We start from the raw sequence: 20233 nt of genomic DNA, 5'->3' as shown, positions 1-20233 counted from the left end.
ATTTTGCTCGTTAGTTGATGAAGTTTCTTCCTAGCATTGATGGTCTTTACAATTTGGCATGTTTTTGCAGTGGTTGGTACCAGTTGTTCCTTTCCATGTTTAGTGTTTCCTTCAGGAGCTCTTGTAGGGCAGGCCTGGTGGTGACAAAATCTCTCAGCATTTGCTTGTCTGTAAACGATTTTATTTCTCCTTCACTTATGAAGCTTAGTTTGGCTGGATATGAAATTCTGGGTTGAAAATTTTTTTCTTTAAGAATGTTGAATATTGGCCCCCAGTCTCTTCTGGCTTGTAGGGTTTCTGCAGAGAGATCTGCTGTTAGTCTCATGGGCTTCCCTTTGTGGGTAACCTGACCTTTCTCTCTGGCTGCCCTTTACATTTTTTCCTTCATTTCAACTTTGGTGAATCTGACAATTATGTGTGTTGGAGTTGCTCTTCTTGAGGAGTATCTTTGTGGCATTCTCTGTATTTCCTGAATTTGAATGTCGGTCTGCCTTGTTAGGTTGGATAATAACCTGCAGAGTGTTTTCCAACTTGATTCCATTCTCCCCGTCACTTTCATGTGCACCAATCGGATGTAGATTTGGTTTTTTCACATAGTCCCATATTTCTTGGAGGCTTTGTTCATTTCTTTTAACTCTTTTACTCTAAATTTCTCTTGTCGCTTCACTTCATTCATTTGATCTTCAATCACTGATACCCTTTCTTGCAGTTGATCGAATCGGCTACTGAAGCTTGTGCATTCATCACATAGTTCTTGTGCCATGGTTTTCAGCTCCATCAGGTCATTTAAGGACTTCTCTACACTGTTTATTCTAGTTAGCCATTCATCTAATATTATTTCAAGGTTTTTAGCTTCTTTGCGATGGGTTCGAACTTTCTCCTTTAGCTCGAAGAAGTTTGATCGTCTGAAGCCTTCTTCTCTCAACTCATCAAAGTCATTCTCCATCCAGCTTTGCTCCATTGCTGATAAGGAGCTGCCTTCCTTTGGAGGGGAGAGGCACTCAGATTTTAGAATTTTCAGCTTTTCTGTTCTGTTTTTTCTCCATCTTTGTGGTTTTATTTACCTTTGGTCTTTGATGATGGTGATGTACAGATGGGGTTTTGGTGTGGATGTCCTTTCCGTTTGTTAGTTATCCTTCTAACAATCAGGACTCTCAGCTGCAGGTCTGTTGGAGTTTGTGGAGGTCGACTCCAGACCCTGTTTGCCTGAGTATCAGCAGCGGAAGCTGCAGAACAGCAAATACTGCTGAACAGCAAATGTTGCTGCCTGATCATTCCTCTGGAAGCTTCGTCTCAGAGGGGTACCCGGCCATATGAAGTGTCAGTCTGCCCCTACTGGAGGGTGCCTCCCAGTTAGGCTATTCAGGGGTCAAGGACCCACTTGAGGAGGCAGTCTGTCCATTCTCAGATCTCAAACTCCATGCTGGAAGAACAACTACGCTCTTCAAAGCTGTCAGACCGGGACATTTAAGTCTGCAGAGGTTTCTGCTGTCTTTTGTTCAGCCATGCCCTGCCCCCAGAGGTGGAGTCTACAGAGGCAGGCAGGTCTCTTTGAGTTTCCATGGGCTCCACCCAGTTCGAGCTTCCCAGATGCTTTGTTTACCTACTCAAGCTTCAGCAATGGCCGGCACCCCTCCCCCAGTCTCGCTGCCACCTTGCAGTTCGATCTTAGACTCCTGTGCTAGCAATGAGCGAGGCTCCATGGGCGTGGGACCCTCCGAGTCAGGCACGGGATATAATCTTCTGGTGTGCCATTTGCTAAGACCATTGGAAAAGTGCAGTATTAGGGTGCAAGTGACCCAATTTTTCAGGTGCTGTCTGTCACCACTTCCCTTGGCTAGGAATGAGAATTCCCTGACCCCTTGCACTTCCCGGGTGAGGCGATGCCTCTTCCTGCTTGGGCTCATGCTCAGTGGGCTGCACCCACTGTCCTGCCCCCACTGTCTGACAAGCCCCCATGAGATGAACCGGGCACCTCAGTTGAAAATGCAGAAATCACGCATCTTCTGCCTCACTCATGCTGGGAGCTGTAGACTGGAGCTGTTCCTATTCGGTCATCTTGGAACCGCCCCCCAACAAGTCTGTTTCCTTGATTTTTGTGAGCCTTTCTAGCAAAACATGAGGAAGGGGTCATGGAAACCTCTGATTTGTAGCCAAGCCAGACAGAAGTATGGGTAACCTGGGGACCTACTACTTACAATTGACGTCTGAAGTTGGTGTCTGAAGAGTTGGAAAACTGGTTGGTGTTGGAAAATTCCCCACTCATTTGGTTTCACAAGTGTCAGTAGAGAAACAGGTTTTCTTTCAGGGAGGCAAATGCATCAAGGTACGATTCCAGCCCTGTGCATGGAGACATTGTATCTACGAGGAGAGGAGAGAGGACAGAAATCCAAACGTGGGGGGAGGGAAAGGAGTCAGGAGAGGAGGGGTCTGAGGGGCAATGCAAGAAGGAGATGCTGTTCCAGAAGCCAAGGGGGAGAGTTTTGCAAAGTGAGGAGTTTGGGGCTGAATGAGGTATTTTCGGCAGTATGTCCTGATGGCTTAAAGCCTTTGGTGCTCAGATGCATCTCCCCAGATCATTCTCGGCCAGTCATTTCCCAAGTCTGTACAGCTCATTAAAGACCAGAAGAGGCAGGTGGAGGTCACTGGTGAGCTACAGAGTGGCCTCAGGGAAGCATGAAGGAGAGGCCAGGCTGAGCAGATGGAAGAGATGCAGGCACATTGAGTTGTGAGCTCCTCTTTAAAGAAATGCAGTATTGAAAGGAAGAAGAGGGGTTGGGACAGTGTCTGAAACTAGACAGCAGGAAGTTAATATTGAGCAGTTGCTACATGCTAGGTGCATAAATCCTCTCAACATGTCTGCACCATGTTTCACTTCCCCATCTTCTAGGGAGAGAAAACCAAGGCTGAAAAAGGTTCAGCTACTTGCTAAATGTCGCCCAGAAAGAAAATGGTGAATTTAGGTCTGTCTGACTCCAACACCCACACATTTTCTACCACATTCATTAATTTGTTCAACAACTTTTGACTGGAAATCTACTACATGCCAAGCACAGAATCTCTGTGACCACAGTAAACAACTGAGACATAGCCCGCCCTCATGTAGCCTGTAGTTTCACTGGGAGTCAGGATTAATCCATTATTGCACACAATGATCTCTTTGAAGTTGGGATAAACGTTAGGAAGGAAAGAGCAGTGAGTGTCCTGATTATACAACGGAAGCCTGGTCCAGCGTAAAAGATCAGAATAGACTCACACTAAGAAAGGAGAGTCAAGGCAAGACATTGAGGATGAGTGAGAGTAGCCCTGGGAGTAGGATTGCTGGGGCCCAGATGATCTCCATGACTCCATCCATGTCTAATGGTCCACAATTCTCCCAGAAACAGGACTGGCCACTGGGATGGTGCACTCCTCCCTGCAAGTCTCTGTCCTTCAAGGCTGGGGGTGTTCCCTTGCCCTACCCAAGACAAGACCAGGGCAAGACCCTCTCAGACAAGACCAGGAGCATCAGCAAACTTTCCTATTCCTGCAAGAGAAAAGACACATCCAGCCCAGGCAGAGGCATTGGCTGGGAAATATGCTCTCCCTAAACCTATTTGACAGCCCATTTCTCCCCAGGCACGTGATTCGAGCATCACGAAAGGAATTTAAGCCAGGTGCAGAGGCTCATGCCTGTAATCCCAGCACTTTGGGAGGAGTTTGTGACCAGCCCTGGGCCACATAGTGAGACCCTGTCTCTGCAGAAAGTAGAAAAAAAATGTTTTAAATAAAATGAAAGTTAGATGGTGCTTGTTAATGGGGAATTGCAGTTTAATTTCTGATAAGCCGTTTTAGACTTGTTCTCCAAAGGACTGCAAATGCTTCACAAAATGACAGTATCAAGGGGTGGGGGACACCTGCCCTTTAGACAAACATTGCTGCACTTTTTTTTTTTTTTTTTTTTTTTTGACAGTCTTGCTCTGTCACTGGGCTGGAGCGCAGTGGTGCGATCTCAGCTCACTGCAACTGCAACCTCCAACTCCCTGGTTCAAGCAATCCTCCTGCCTCAGCCTCCTGAGTAGCTGGGACTACAGGCACGTGCCATTTTGTTCAGCTAATTTTTGTATTTTTAGGAGAGACAGAGTTTCATCATGTTGGCCAGGATGGTCTCGATCTCCTGACCTTGTGATCTGCCCACCTCGGCCTCCAAAAGTGCTGGGATTACAGGCATGAGCCACTGCGCCCGGCCACTTTTTAATTAAACTAGTAGTTTGGCAGAGGGTTCTGCCAAACCCTCTGAAGGTTCTGAAGGTTCAGAACCTTCAGAGGGGTTCTGAACTCCAAGTATGTGCATAACCAGGTTTTTCTATATTATCTCCAAATGGCCGAAAGACAGTGGGTAACCTAAGGCAAGAAGAGTTGAATGAAACTAGGATCATGAAACTAGGAGCCTCCCAATGGGACTGCCGTTAGAACCCCAGCTCAGACTGCAAGATGTACCCAAGAGCACTTTCCTCCAAGTTTTCTAAGTTCCTCCTTGTTGCCCGAGACTGGTGGAGGGGCAGGACCATGACCTGTGTGATCCCTCGTTCCTGTTTCTCCCCTTCAGTGCATTTCCCCACACTCTACTCTTCTCCAAGCTGCAGCAGGGTGACCAGATGTCTGAGGATCTCTGGGACTCCAGCTGATGGGGCATCTCACAGCTCTAGGAGGGCCGTCTTCTAGTCGAATCACTCTTGATGACTGACACAGGGTTTCTTTCACTGATACTAAACAGCAGGACCACAGGAGATTGGGCTGCTGTAATGGTGGTGATGTGTTCCTTTGAGGGACTCACATTGCACACAGGACTTCAGAGCTCTGAGCTACCAACTGCCCTTTGACAACTGTTGGGCTTGTGTATGGGCTCGTGTGTCTGCCCCCATCCACCCGTGTTCCATGGTGTCCTCCCTGCTCTATAGCGTTCGAGGGTACAGGTGGCAGTAGGCATCCTTCTCCCTGTGTGTCCCCTGCCTCTGACTTGAAATGGTCACCACACGCCCTCTGCAGGCTCTGCACCCTGTGTCAGGCAGTCCTCCAGCAGTAGCTGTTCTCGCTCTTTCAAGCGCTTTCCAAAGTGTTGCAGTGTGAGCTAAGGACCCTTCTAAGAGATGTCCCTTCTTCCCTCCAATCAATGTAGTGACACCATGCTTTCTGGGGCTGGTCTTCAGCCACACCACATGAGGAAAGAACATTCCTTGGGACGATGAGATGTTCTTTTCCCTCAGCCCATGCCCTTGCATATCCTCTCCACTGATGTCTGGGTGTGAAAGGCAGAGTCTGACGAATATGGAAAGAGAACACACTCTCAGAGTGCAGCCTACCTGCATGGCCTGCAGAGTTCCAGAGAAGCCACATTTGAAAGACGTACTGTTCTATGTTTATGCTGTACAAATTGCAAATGGCAAGTTTCACATGACCGGTAAAAGGGTTATAATTCTTATTTTCCTATAGGTAAGATTTGCTTTTGTAGTTATTATAACGGGGCACGATAACGACCTGGTGAGAGTCGCCAGAAGCCAGTGATCACAAGTGACGCAGTGGGTGAGGCAGGTTGGGAGCGGTGATGTGTCCAGCCTTAAATACACGGTGTTATGGCACTAACAGGGCAGGGGCAGGAAGGAAGATCCTGCTTCAACACAAGCAGGTTCAAGGAGCCACGGCATATCCATGGTGGCAGATGTGAAATTACCCAGGAATGGAACATTTAACAACAAAGAGCAGGAAGAGATGGTGCCTGGATATGAGGCAGAAGCTGTACATTCACTGACCGAACAATAAACGAATACACACGTACCTCTTTTCTACCCATTACTCTAAATCTTCATTTGAAAAATTATATCTCACATGGGCCTGTAAATTCTGTAATATATTTTTAAAATCACTTTGTTCCTATAGATAAGGACTCCTCAAAAATTACTTGTCTGGGGCCCCACAATGACTTAGAGGTGGCTTTGTCTCCAGAGAACCTTCAGGCCAGGTATAGTGCTTCGCACCTGTAATTCAAACGCTTTTTGAGGCCAGGAGATGGAGGTTACAGTGAGCTCTGATTGTACCACTGCACTCGAGCCTGGGCCACAGAGTAAGACTCTGTCTCTAAATAAATAGACAATTTTTATTTAAATTTTTTTAAATAAGAGACCATTCAAAGTGCTCCTGCCTGCGAATGGGTTAGTTGGAGCAGTAGAGACTGGGGTCCTAGGCCTGGCTCTACCACTAACTAGTTGTTTGAGGATCAGCAAGTGGTTTAACTGCAGTAATAAGTAGACCTGGGCACAAGGGAGAGGTGAAGATCTAGCACTGATTAAGCACCAACCTTGTGCCCAGTGTTTAAATATTTCAGCTCTTTAAAGCCTCACAATTTGTTTCATTCATTCACTATTCCTGGTGCTCAGCATATGTCGGGGAACAACACAAAGATCCTGGTCTTTGAGAGAGTTTCCACTGTGCCTGGGCCTCCTGCCTCTGGTCCTTGGAATGATCACTCCATTCAACAGCAAAAATAATGAACAACTGATTGGGTAACATGCTGGAAAGTGGTGTAAAAGAAACTAAAATTTCAGGACCCTCTAAATGTGGCCTCTAAGCAAGCCAAACTTCTCTTAATAATGGCACGTTACTGGGGAGAACATAAGAAAATAATTTTAGTTAGATTGGACCCAATAAAGAATATCTGCTTAAACGTGTTACAAGATTGGTTAAAAGCCCTTAATCCACGCCCAAGGCTATCAGCTGGGGGATCTTCTATGTAAGGCTTTAAAGCTCATTAAAATCTATCCAAAAATTGCTAGAGAATTTTATTGAGAATGTAAATTATTCCCATAAGGAACAGCCATTCAGACTGACCACAGACATTTGACCCAGCTCAGATTCAGGCCAGTTTTCTTCCCAGTAGGCACCTTCTGTTTCTTATGTGTTCTTTCCATCAGTGGAAGTTAGAGACAGAGTTTATCTGTGGCTAAATGAAGACTGTTGAATGAAAAGCAGAGACTCTACATAGAAACCGAGTAAGTCATATGATATGGGTTGGCTGTGTCCCCACCCAAATCTTGAATTGTAGCTCCCATAATTCCCATGTGTCATGGGAGGGACCCAGTGAATTGAATCATGAGGGTAGGTCTTTCTGGTGCTGTTCTTGTCATAATGGATAAGTCTCATGAGATCTGATGGTTTTATAAAGGGGAGTTCCCCTGAACATGCTTCTCTCTTTTGCCAACCACCATGTAAGACATGCTTTTGCTCCTCCTTCACCTTCCACCATGATTGTGAGGCCTCCCCAGCCATGTGGAACACATAAGTCCATTAAGCCTCTTTTTCTTTATAAATTACCCAGTCTCTGGTATGTCTTTGTTAGCAGCAAAGAACAGACAAATATACACCATCAGTCAGAATTGGATCCAGGAAACCAACCACATATGGGGTTAGCAGAGCGTGATATATTAGGCAGGTGCTATTGGGATGATAACGTTTGGGATCAGTTCTACTCTGTGGTTTTCTGAGATGAGACTTGGTCTAAACTAGGACTCCTACTTTCCAATCTCTTGACCAGCCAGCTAGTCATGGGATGGACACATAAACTCCTCTCTCCAGCAAAACTAAACCAAACCAGGAAAGCAAGAGATTATTTATTTATGCATATGATGAAATCAAACCTGGAACCAGCTGTATGAGGTAAGGAAAGAACGAAGGGTAAATACAGAAATGGGGTTTCCATTTTTTGCCTCTGAGCCAAAACTAATTGTTTGACAGGAGCCTTGTCTCTGCTGGGATCAGAACTGCAGCCCCACATCATGCCTTGGGAGGGGCAAGTGAGCCCTGGACATCATTTACTGGAAAACAGGGAGAGGGGTGGAGCCTGCTGCCTGCATCCCATGACGGATCCTTGAAGTTCCATGTTTTCCTTGCATGACAAGGACACTTCCCAGCATTTCTGGTCCTCATTGCTACCCATCTACATCATGGGGGCTGGAACCAGGCATTTGAGCTCTGAATTTGTAAAATGGGCTCATTAAGGTTAGGGAAAAGTCCATTTCTTTCCTATAAAGAACACTCAAATACAAACAGAATTTTCTTAAGTTGGCTTACATGGACTTTAGCATCCTGAAAAATAAAATAGTCCGAGCTCCCCCATTTCACCCAGGAGAAATGGTTGTTTGTGTGTGTGTGTGTTGTTTTAGAGTTGGGGTCTTGCTCTGTCCTCCAAACTGGAGTGCAGTGGCATGATCATAGCTCAAACAATCTTCCTGCCTCAGTCTCCAGAGTAACTAGGACTATAGGTGCATGATACCATGTCTGGCTAATTTTTTTATTTTTATTTTTTGTAAAGATAGAGTCTTGCTATGTTGCCCAGGCTGATCTTGAACTATTGGTCTCAAGTGATCCTCCTACCTCAGCTTCCCAAAGTGTTGGAATTACAGGCATAAGCCACCATTCTCAGCCTGTTCTTTCTTTTTTAATAGTAATTTTTACATATTTATATAAGGTATAAGCATGATATTTTGACATGAAGATAGTAAAATGATTATGGTAGTCAAGAAAATTAACGTATCCATCATCTCACCTCATTTAGGTGGCAAGGACACCTGAAGTCTACTCTTTTAGCAAAAATCCTAAGTGCAATGTGGCGTTTTTAAGTATAGTCCTCATTTTGTACATTGGATCTCTAGACTTGTTTATCATACATATCTGCTGCTTTGTATCACTTGACCTGCATCTCCTCCCTGCTCTCCTCCTCAACTCCTGGCAACCACTGTTGTATTCTCTATCTCTGTATATTCACTTTTTAAAAAAACAAAAAAGATTCCACATATAAGTGAGATCATGCAGTATTTTCCTTTCTGTATCTGGCTTGTTTCATTCAGCATAATGTCTTCCAGAGTCATCCATGTTGTAGCAAGCGGCACATTTCCACTCTGCTTTTTTTTTTTTTTTTTTAGACAGGGTCTCACTTAGTCACCCAGGCTAATGCAGTGGCACAGTCATGGCTCACTGCAGCCTTGACCTCCCAGGCTTCAGTGATCTGCCCACCTCAGCCTCCCTGGTAGTTGGGACTACAGGTGCATGCCATGACACCTAGTTGATTTTTTGTACTTTTGTACTTTTCATAGAGACAGGGTTTCACCATGGTGCCTGGGCTGGTCTCAAGCTCCTGAGCTCAAGTGATCCACCCACCTCAGTCTCCCAGAGTGCTGGGATTAAGATATGAGCCACCACACCTGGCCTTTATGCTTTTTTGAAGACTGAATAGTACCCTATTGTGTGTATACAGTATACCAAATCTTTATCTATTCTCTATCTATTCATCTGTTGACAGACAGAAGTTGTTTCCATATCCTGGCTATTGTGAATAATGCTTCATTGAACTTGGGAGTGCAGATATTGTTACTAGGTGTTGACTTTATTTCCTTTGGTATATTCCCAGATGCCTGCTCCTCCTATTGAATCCTTTGAGACATCACCTGATACCTCGGGCAGTGCCCTGTGGACTGCTGTTGATTCAGACATAGCTGTCCATGAGCTGGAGGAGAACAGTCATATAAGATAAAGTTCTGGGAAATTTTGTGATTGCAGCACATTTCTTTCTTTCTTTTTTTCTTTCTTTTTTTTTTTTTTTTGTTGAGATGGATTCTCGCTCTGTCGCCTAGCACTAACTTGCCTCACTGCAAGCTCCACCTCCCAGATTCACGCCATTCTCCTGCCTCAGCCTCCTGAGTAGCTGGGACTACAGGTGCCCACCACCACGCCTGGCTAATTTTTTGTATTTTTAGTAGAGACGGAGTTTCACCGTGTTAGCCAGGATGGTTTCGATCTCCTGACCTCGTGATCTGCCCACCTCTGCCTCCCAAAGTGCTGGGATTACAGGCATGAGCCACTATGCCTGGCCGATTGCAGCACATTTCAAAAGTTATAGCCAAGCCAATGGCTTTTCTTGTCAAGTTGCAGATTGTAAATAAGAAATGAGTCGCTTGCCTCTGTCAATGTCAACATTAGCTGACATAATTAGTGAATCCAGTTTCAGGTACTTATGAAAAGTGGTGTTATCAAGCAAAAAGGGATTGCTGCCTGATGCACTAGAAGTCAATGCAATGACTCTGGGTTTTTGACAAAAGAGAAAGCTTTATATTGCAACAGGGGTCAAGCTCAAACCTGTCTCCCTGAGATGGCTTTAAGGTAGGGAGTAATTTTATTAGAAAAGGTTTAGGGGGTGAATTTTGGGATTGCAGGTGATTGGTGAAAGGAAAGGGAGGCCTAGAAAGTCCTCTGGCTTGCACAGTTTTCTCTTCATGCTGCCTCATGGGTCCCATGAGAAAATTTCAGGGGATTAATATGAAACACATGGTAGAAATTCAGGTTGTGACTTTAGCAAGCACACTGTGTGCAAACTGCAGTTGGCCATGGTGGTTCCAACTGATTTCTGCTAGTTTTACTCACAAGCAGAGGGAGATTCAGCATTTGAGCAAGTTGTTTCTTACCTTGCAAACTCAAGAATTTCTGTTAGTTACTGGCTTCTTTAATTCTTTAGGGCACAATTTCAGTGATAATAAACTGTGGGAGGCTGACTACACCCCCCTATTCCCTACCCCTTTCTCTTTTGTCTACATCCACAGAGAAAAGAAATTGAGAAAACAAAACACTCACTTTCCTACTAAGAGCAGGAGGAGGCAGCCAAATGCCTAAGCAGATGGGGTGGGTCCCCGGTGAAACCCCACCTCCAAGCTGAAGAGAATTTAAAGCCTGAAAGCCAAGCTACAAGTTAAATCGTTGAATGGGATTGAGAACTTGTCTTCCTGTTTGGTGTGCTTTCCTCTGATTGATCCCCACCCTTCACCTATTATACATATACCTGTCCTTTCCTAACTGATTTTCTGCACTGTCATGCCCACCTTTGAGTAGTGTCTTTGCTTTATTTAACGTTTTTTGCACACTCATAAACCAATCAACACGTACTCCCCATTCTGAGTCCATAAAAAGCCCCAGACCCAACCACACAGGGGAATTTCCCACCTTCTGGTAGACAGACCACCCCTGCGTCCCCTCCACCCTGAAAGCTGTTTTTTGGTCAAAAAAATTCTTCTCCACCACCCTCACCCTTCAGTGCTCAGCACATCCTCATTCATTTTGGGTGTGGGACAAGAACTCAGGAACTGGTATACAAGCCAGACCTGGCCCAGGGGGGCCAGTTGGGCAAGGCACCTCCAGTGGCAGGTAGTGTGCCCCAAGTAAGGCCTCCAGCATCACCAGCCAGAGGTCCCCAACTGGCAATGGGACTGAGAAAAATCCTGCATCACTACTCTCCTCTGTAACCATCAGTGGTCAAGTAAGATAGCTCTGACAAATGAGACATAAGCAGAAATCTGTTGAGGGCTTTTAGGAGAGCTTTTCCTGTCGTTTTATCAGCAGAGTCAGTGGCTGAGACACTAACTCTTCTTCCTCCTTCAAATGTTGATGTAATGTCTGGAGACAAAACAGCCATTTTGCAACCATGAGGCAATAAGTGTAAGGACCAAAAGCCAACAAGCAAAAAATGATAGGAAACACCTGGGTTTTTGCTTGGCACATAGAGCTATTTAAACTAGTACAAATGAGTGCCTCTCTCTGCACTACTGTGTGAGCACTATTTGCAGCATTTTTAGCCAGAGTAAATTGGTGCCACAGAGAGTGGAGCACTGCTGTAAAGATATCAAAAAATGTGGAAGCAACTTTTGAACTGGGTAGCAGGTAGAAGTTGGAACAGTTTGGAGGGCTCAGAAGACAGGAAGATGTGGGAAAGTTTGGAACTTCCTAGAGACTTGTTGAATGGTTTTCACCAAAATGTTGATAGAGATGCGGACAGTGAAGTTCAGTCTGAAGTGGTCTCAGATGGAAATGAGGAACTTATTAGGAACTGGAGCAATTGTCACTCTTGCTATGCTTTAGCAAAGAGACTGGCAGCATTTTACCCCTGCCTTTAGGATCTGGGGAACTTTGAACTTGAGAGAAATGATCTGAAACAGGAGCTTATGTTTAAAAAGGAAGCCAGAGCACAAAAGTTTGGAATATTTGCATCCTGATGATGGTGTAGAAAATAAAGAACCATTTTCTTGGGAGAAACTCAAGCCAGCTGCACAAATTTGCATAACTAACGAGGAGTCAAACGTTAATCATCAAGACAACGGGGAAAATGTCTCCAGGGCATGTCAGAGACCTTCACCACAGCCCCTCCCATCACAGGCCTGGAGGCCTAAGAGGGAAAAATGGTTTTGTGGGCAGGCCCAGGTCCCCCCTGCTCTGTGCAGCCCCTGGACTTGGTGTCCTATGTTCCAACCCCTCCAGCTTTAGCCATGGCTAAAAGGGGCCAAGGTACAGCCCAGGCCATTGCTTCAGAGGGTGCAAGCCCCAAGCCTTGGTAGCTTCCACATGATGTTGGGCCTGTGGCTACACAGAAGACAAAAATTGAGGTTTGGGAACATAGATTTCAGAGTATGTATGGAAACACCTGGATGTCCAGGCAGAAGTCTACTGCAAGGGTGAAGCTCCCATGAAGAACTTCTGCTAGGGCAATGTAGAAGGGAAATGTGGGGTTGCAGCACTCACACAGAGTTGCCACTGGGGTGCTGCCTAGTGGAGCTGTGAGAAGATGGCCGCCATCCTCCAGACCCCAGAATAGCAGATCCTCCAACAGCTTGCACCATGCACCTGGAAAAGCCACAGACACTCAATGGCAGCCTGTGAAAGCAGCCGGGAAGGAGGCTGTGCCCTGCAAAACCCACAGGGGTGGAGCTGCCCAAGGCCATGGGACCCCACCTCTTGCACCAGCGTGACCTGGATGTGAGACATGGAGTCAAAGGTGATCATTTTGGAGCTTTAAGACTGAATGACTCTTCCACTGAACTTTGGATTTACATGGGGCCCGTAGCCCCTTTGTTTTGGCCAATTTATCCAAATGCCTGTAACCCCTTTGTATCTTGGAAGTAACTAAATTGCTTTTGATTTTAAAGGCTCCTAGGTGGAAGGGACTTGCCTTGTCTCAGATGAGATTTTGAACTTGGACTTTTGGGTTAATGTTAGAATGAATTAATCCTTTGGGGGACTGTTGGGAAGGCATGATTAGTTTTGAAATCTGACAAAGCATGAGATTTGGGAATGGCCGGGGGGGAATGATATGGTTTAGCTCTGTGTCCCCACCCAAATCTCATCTCGAATTGTATTCTCCACATGTCAAGGGAGGCAGCTGTAATCCCCATGTGTCAAGAGAGGGAGGTAACTGGATCACGGGGATGATTTTCCCTATGCTGTTCTCATGATAGTGAGTTCACACAAGATCGGATGGCTTTATAAATGCCTGACAGTTCCTTCTTCACACATGCTTTTCTATCTCCTCCAGCCTTGCAAAGAGGTGTCTTCTTCCCCTTCCACCGTGATTGTAAGTTTCCTGAGGTTTCCCAAGCCATGAAGAACTGTGAGTCAATTAAACTTTTTTCCTTCATAAATTACCAAGTCTCAGGTATTTCTTTATAGCAGTGTGAAAATGGACTAATACAGGCAGTTATGTGCAACTGAAAACATTCTTAAATAGTACCACCTTTATTCTCACTCAGAGGCCAGAAGAGTGTTATTCAAGAATTCAATTCTATTAAGCACAGTATATTTCTTGTTGAATTTTGGCTCCCTCTTTGTAATAGGTTTTGCTTTTTACAATTGTTTTAGTTGTTTTATTTTTAGGGGAGTCATCAAAATGCAGAGTATAATATTTTCCTAAGGCCAGAGCTTGTCTGCTACACCCAGATGAGGCTAGTAACTCTAAGCATGACTGAATACCAAAGCTAGTGTCATGCTTTGCTTTCCTGTTAGTTTTTATTTTATCATCTTATATGCTCCATCCGTAATTAGTCCTGTGGTATGAGTCCGGGTGATTGTTCCTCTTCTGTTTTCAGTAAGACAGGAAAATGGTTATCTTCTCTGTGTCCACTACCAAGAGGTTTTATCGTTCTTAAGTCCACAGGGTGTTGGGCTCCTCTAAGAAAACTGTATATGAGCCTGGTGATATATGCACTGTTGGTACACAGAGCTTTGTATGACAGCTGTGATCCTGAAAAACTGGGCAGAAAGAAAAACTTCCAATGTACATTCCAGGAGCTCTCTATTTATGGTAGTTCATGGTCAACCTGGCAACTAAAGGATACTCTTACTAAATAAAGAATAGAATGAACATTTATCTGTTCCAAGGATCGGCAAACTACAGCCCATGGGCCATATCTGGGCTGGACCATCATCTGTTTGTGTAAATAGGTTTTATTGCAACACAGTCATGCTCATTAGTTTATCAATAGTCCAGGATGCTTTTGTGCTACAACAGCACCATTGAGTTGTTGCAACAGAGAACATGTGAACTGCAAAGCCTGAGATATTTATTACATGTCCCTTTATAGAAAAAGCTTGCTAACCCCTACTCTGTTCTGTTAATTCAGATTGTCTGTGACAGAGGAGTTAGCTCTAGACTTATACATTGTCCTTTCTTTTTAAAATTAGCTTTAGAAATACCTACTGTATTTACAGCACTTATGTAATGTACAATTTTATTATTCTATTCCTATGTGAAGGGATGACTATGCTGGGAATTCTGAATATAATGACACCAAAATAATTAGACAATATGTTTTATCCAATCCATAATGAATATTATAGGTAGAAATAGTCACTTTGTCACCAACCAAAAATTGATTAAAAAGAATATTGCTGCTGGTTGGGCACAGTGGCTCACACCTGTAATTCCAGCATTTTGGGAGGCTGAGGTGGGTGAATCGCTTGAGCCCAGGAATATGAGACCAGCTTGGGCAACATGGCAAAACCCTGTCCATACAAAATATACAAAGAATTATCTAGGTTTGGTGGCATGTGCCTGTAGTCCCAGCTTCCCCAGGAGGCTGGGGTGGGAGGATCACCCAAGCCCAGGAGGTCAAAGCTGCAGTGAGCCATGATCATGCCACTATACTCCAGTCTGGGTGACAGAGTAAGACATTGTCTCAAACAAACAAACAAAAAGAATATTGCTGGCAAAATTTAGATATGCAAAATTTGAGTCTGAGACGTTGGACTTGACTATGGTAGGGGAAAAATAGAACAAAAGGAAACTTTGGATCTGGCCGTAAAAGAAAACTTGCAGTGGCAGAAGCTATACTCAGTAAAATCTGAAGAGGACAAAAGTTAATTGATTAATCAGCTCTTTATTATAAGCTTTAAATGGAAAAGAATCTATCCTGATGAAAATTACTTGTCAGAAATAAAAATAGAAAATGTTTCATTAATTAACTTTTAGAAAATAAAATGATTTAACTACACTACATAAAATTGATTAAGCGATTAAATTGGTTTAATGGATTTTATTCCAGAAAACACTTTTTTGATGAAAATTCATCAGCAGCCACATAAATCTGAGTAAAATACTGTTATGTAAAATGCGAATTCTCCAATGTCCTCAGTTTGTTTTGACGGGGGATGCCTCCCTAGTTCAGGGATGACCTGGGAAGGCCTAGGGTGCTATTTCCATATCAGTAGAGGGAGGGATCATGAAGTAGAGACAGAAAGTACCTTTTCCAAGTCTGTTATCTCCATTCAGACTTATTTGCCCTTATACTACTGCAGCAACATGTCAGTGGTCCGAACTCTGTGTGTTTGCTTTGGCACTCAGGTTGGGAAAAGTCTACAATGAAGAGTTCTGCTCACCATTTAATAAGTTTAGATAAGAAACAGCTATCCAAATGGAAAAATGTTGTCATCCTTTTCCCACCAAAACCCCGTAGCTGCAATGATATAAATATTGCCCTTGTGGGACTGAAATGCTATCTCTTGCGAAAACTGAGTTCTAGAAATAATGTTTATTTAATGTTCAGTTCTTCTACAGAAAACATTGCAAAGAAATTTGGAAAGAGAAATATCAGTTAATGCCTTTTTACTGCAAAGAGCAGTAGAGAATTCAGAGTGGATCCAAGAGGCCAGTCATGGTAGGATTGCTAAGAAAGGCTTCCAACCAGAGCCAGTAGGACAGTAGTCATTGGGATTTCTGTCACCATTAGGGCCACCTGCCAGCCACTGCACAGAGACCTAAATGACTGAACATCAATGTGAAGAGAAGTGCCCACAACAATGGCTTTGCTCATCTTAATGACAAGAAGGATCAACTGCCTTATAAATGGTTCAGTGGAAATGGTCAATTCAAAACGTCTGGGTTGGTATTTCTCCTAGGGACAAGGCAGTGTGTGCTATTTAGACCACAAAACTGGAATGACTTCACTTGGCATTATGGCAGCCAGAGCCAACTTTGAATGGCTCCCAGGTGAATGGAATTTCACAAGCACAATAATAAACAAGCTATTGATGACTATGTGCCAGGAGTTGTGTTAGACACTTTATATGCAATGTTCTAGTTTATTCTCTCTAAGACACAGACAGTGTTATTTTTCCCCATTTTATTTATGAAGATGACAAAGAACAGAGAAGACAGATCTCGGTTAGTTATGGAGTCAAGATTTGAATCCAAGCATTTTATCTTCAGGTACTGTGTTTTTAAACCAACAAACCTACTGGAAAAAAAGTCTGAATGTCATTCCACTCCTTCCATATCCCCTTCACCCATAGGTGCCATCTTTGTCATCCTAATCCTCTAATCCTCCAAATTTAAAAACTAAAAGAACAACAACAACAAAAAAGACTTGACCTAAGGACCTAAGATGTCACTCTACTGGCTAAGGTGGGAGAGGGCTCTATTTAGTTTGCATTTACTATGTTTTTTAAAAAAGTAGCTTAATGGATGACTTATATCACTTCATTACATCCTTAATCAATAGTAGGGAATCTAATGGGTGAATGAATCTCTTCAATCATCCTTTCCAAGCATCTCTCCTCCACAACTCAGCGAAAAGTCTTATTCAAACTGGGAGAATCGTGATCTGGAGAGGAATAACACTCGAGTGCATTTCTTCTCCTTCTTCCTCCTGTCTGCAGATTTGTCTCAACCCAGCAGGGCCTCCCACAAAAGCCAGATGCTATGTGCCCCCAACCATTTGCTTCCCACCCCATGCCACTCTTTCATATCTCGCAATGCTTCCTAAGAAGACATCTGGGCTAGCTGAGTGACAAATAAAGAATTTGGATAAAATACTGAAAGTTCTCCCTTCTCCCTTTCTCTTAAGCTGTCATGTGAATGGTGACGTGGAGTCAAAGTTACTGTCTCTGTTTTCTACACTGAGGATATGAATGGTGGGATGTTCAGGAATGGTGGCAGGAAATTAGCACCACAGTGGGCCTTGGAGAACCCTAAAATCACACCGGGGTGCTCAGGGATGACCCTGATGCCTAGAAAGGACTCTCTCCTCCAAAAATGTTGAGGCAAGAGAAAAACCACAACTCCCCGCAGCTTCCTGCTCCAGACATTAATGACTCCACTCTTGTCAGGAATTGTTACTTATGCCTTAACCCATGGGTGGCCCCCCCAAGCCAGGGCAGAGAGATTGTCTCATGACACCAAGCATCCAGATTGTGAATCCCAGATGTCCTCCCAGGAGGCAAATATCCAACTGCCCTCACTGAGCTAGTCCAGATCCTAACCCAAAACTGTCAGTCAGACTCAACAAATATTTACTGAGCACATATAAATAGACTGCAGTTACAGAGGAGATTAGAAAATTGAGAGGGAATACCAGGTACAGATTTATGCCATAAAGTGTGAAAACCTAAGTAATATGCGTAATATCTAGCAAAATTTAAGTGACAAATACAGCTTCCAGAAGAAATCAAGACCCTAAGTAAATAACTAAGGAGGACATATATAGTTCAGTCAGAGCTCTGTCCCCTAAAAGGCACCATGCCTGGAATGGGAAAATGACTTCTAGGGAACCAGTAATTCTCATCTTCTATGAGTAATTATTGATAACTACTCTATATAAGGTTCTGACATGGGAGACATAAATTATACGACAATTTCCTGCCTTCAAGAACCTCAGTCACATTGAAGAGGTAATATTGCAACCACCCAATTAGCTCATCTTCCCCACTGCCCAGATAGAGCTGATTTATCAAGACAGGAGAGTTGCAATAGAGAAGAGTTTTATACACATAGAGCTGGCTGAACAGGACACCAGAGTTTTATTACTACTCAGATCAGCCTCCTCAAAAATGTGGAGGCAAGGGTTTTTAAAAGATAGTTTGCTAGGCAGGTGGCTAGAGAACAGATGCTGCTGATTGGTTGGAGATGCAATCATAGGGATGTGGAGAAAAGGGTCCTCATATGCTAAGTCTGCTTCTAGGTGGGGGGCCACAGGCACGTGTCGCACGTTGAGATGAAGCCATCTGCTCATCAGACATACAAAAGTCTGAAAAAGAATCTGAAAAGGCCAAACTTAGGGTCTATAGTAGTGATGTTAATTATAGGAGTAATTGAGAAAGTTGCAAATCTTGTGACCTCCAGAATAATGGCTGGTGATTGTTTAACTATGTCTACATCTCAGGAGAATTCAGGCCCCTCTCATCCTTTTGACTTGGTGGCTTTTCGTTAGTTTTACAAAGGTGACTTAGTTTTGGGAAGGTCTATTATCATTTAAACTATAAACTAAATTTCTCCTAAGGTGACCTTGACCCATGCCCAAAAATGACCAAGGACAGCTTAGAGGGTAAAAGGAGATCGAGACCATCCTGGCTAACACAGTGAAACCCCATCTCTACTAAAAATACAAAAAAATTAGCCGGGCGTAGCGGCGGGCGCCTGTAGTCCCAGCTACTCGGGAGGCTGAGGCAGGAGAATGGCGTGAACCCGGGAGGCGGAGCTTGCAGTGAGCCGAGATCGCGCCACTGCACTCCAGCCTGGGGCAGAGCGAGACTCCGTCTCAAAAAAAAAAAAAAAAGGCAAGAAGGAGATGGTTAGGTCAGATCTCCTCCACTGTCATAATTTGCTCACTGTTACAATTTTCGCTAAGGAGATTTCAATATTTATACCTGTTAAGATATAACTGGCAAAATGATAACCATGATAATAAAATGCTGCCACTTAGAACTTTTGAGGTATGGGTCACCCTTTCAAGCATTTTGCATCTATGGCCTCATTTTCATGCTTTGTAACAGTGTCCACAGCAGTGTACAGAGAAGGGGAGACAGGGTTTGTGTGTACTCTTTGCACCATAGCTCTTTCAGCACATGCATTAGTTTTGCTCTAGCCTCACATCCTCTTTTACTAATGCCAGGAAACACATCTGACACATTTTTATACTCCCTGCAATTCCTGTCTCATGGGCTGTAGTGAGGATTGAATTAGTTAACACATGAAAGCAGAGCCTGCCAGGCAGTGAGTTAGTTAACATTCGGAGCAGAGCCTGCTAGGCATTGAGCCCTGGGAGAGCATTAGTTGCTTTATCACTTGTGAAAAGCCTTCTGGAAATGTGGTTGTCCACTAGTAGACTGGGCAAAGAGAGTCAAGTACTCACGCAGTTAACTCAGTCAGGCTAACAGCAAACAGAACTGCAAAGGCCACCTGACCCTCTCCCCTGACTCAGAAAGCCTGAGGCATCTGCCTGGTGCAGTTTCTCCACCATCTGCCATGCAGGGCACCACCATGCCCTTTGACCCCCACCTTCCACTCTCTCTCTGGACTTTCATCCACGCTCAGCAACAGCCTGTTGGCGCCAAATGGCCTCCAACCCCAATTGTTCTTACTAGCTCCCGGGCAGTGTTCCCAACACCTAGTAGCCACTGTAAGGACAAATGCAACTTAAAAACAAGAGGCTTAATTCTCCCAGTTGAAAATGGGGGAAGAGATTTCCTTCCCTTCTTTATTCTCAGAGCATTTACCTTAGAAAACTTGTAATTATAAGCACTTTCTCCTCTCTTTCAAACGCATATAACTTTTTTTTGAAGATCAGATAGGCCTTTTGTCAGCTTGATGACTCAGGCATGTCTCAAGGACCCAGGAGCCATCTCTTTGAAAGGCAAACATCAAGGGAGAGACAGTGGCTCCAGCTCCCAGTGTCTGTGGGAGGGTGAGAGCCTGCCTTTAGTGGGCACCTGCCTCCAAGTTGCAAAACTGCCTCCCATCACAAAGATGTAAGAAACTTGTTTATCTCTAGATAAAGCCCATTAGCTAATACAGATGGTCACCTCAGTTACCAGGTAAAGTTAGAATGAACTGCATGTGACAAATAGTGTTGTCAAGTTCTCTTACTACTTATGTCACCCAGTGTAATGCCTACCT

This window comes from Rhinopithecus bieti, unplaced genomic scaffold (genome assembly GCF_001698545.2).
Source record: "Rhinopithecus bieti isolate Rb0 unplaced genomic scaffold, ASM169854v2 scaffold_14839, whole genome shotgun sequence".
Classification (NCBI taxonomy): Eukaryota; Metazoa; Chordata; class Mammalia; order Primates; family Cercopithecidae; genus Rhinopithecus; species Rhinopithecus bieti.
Note: the sequence above shows the minus strand (reverse complement) of the source record.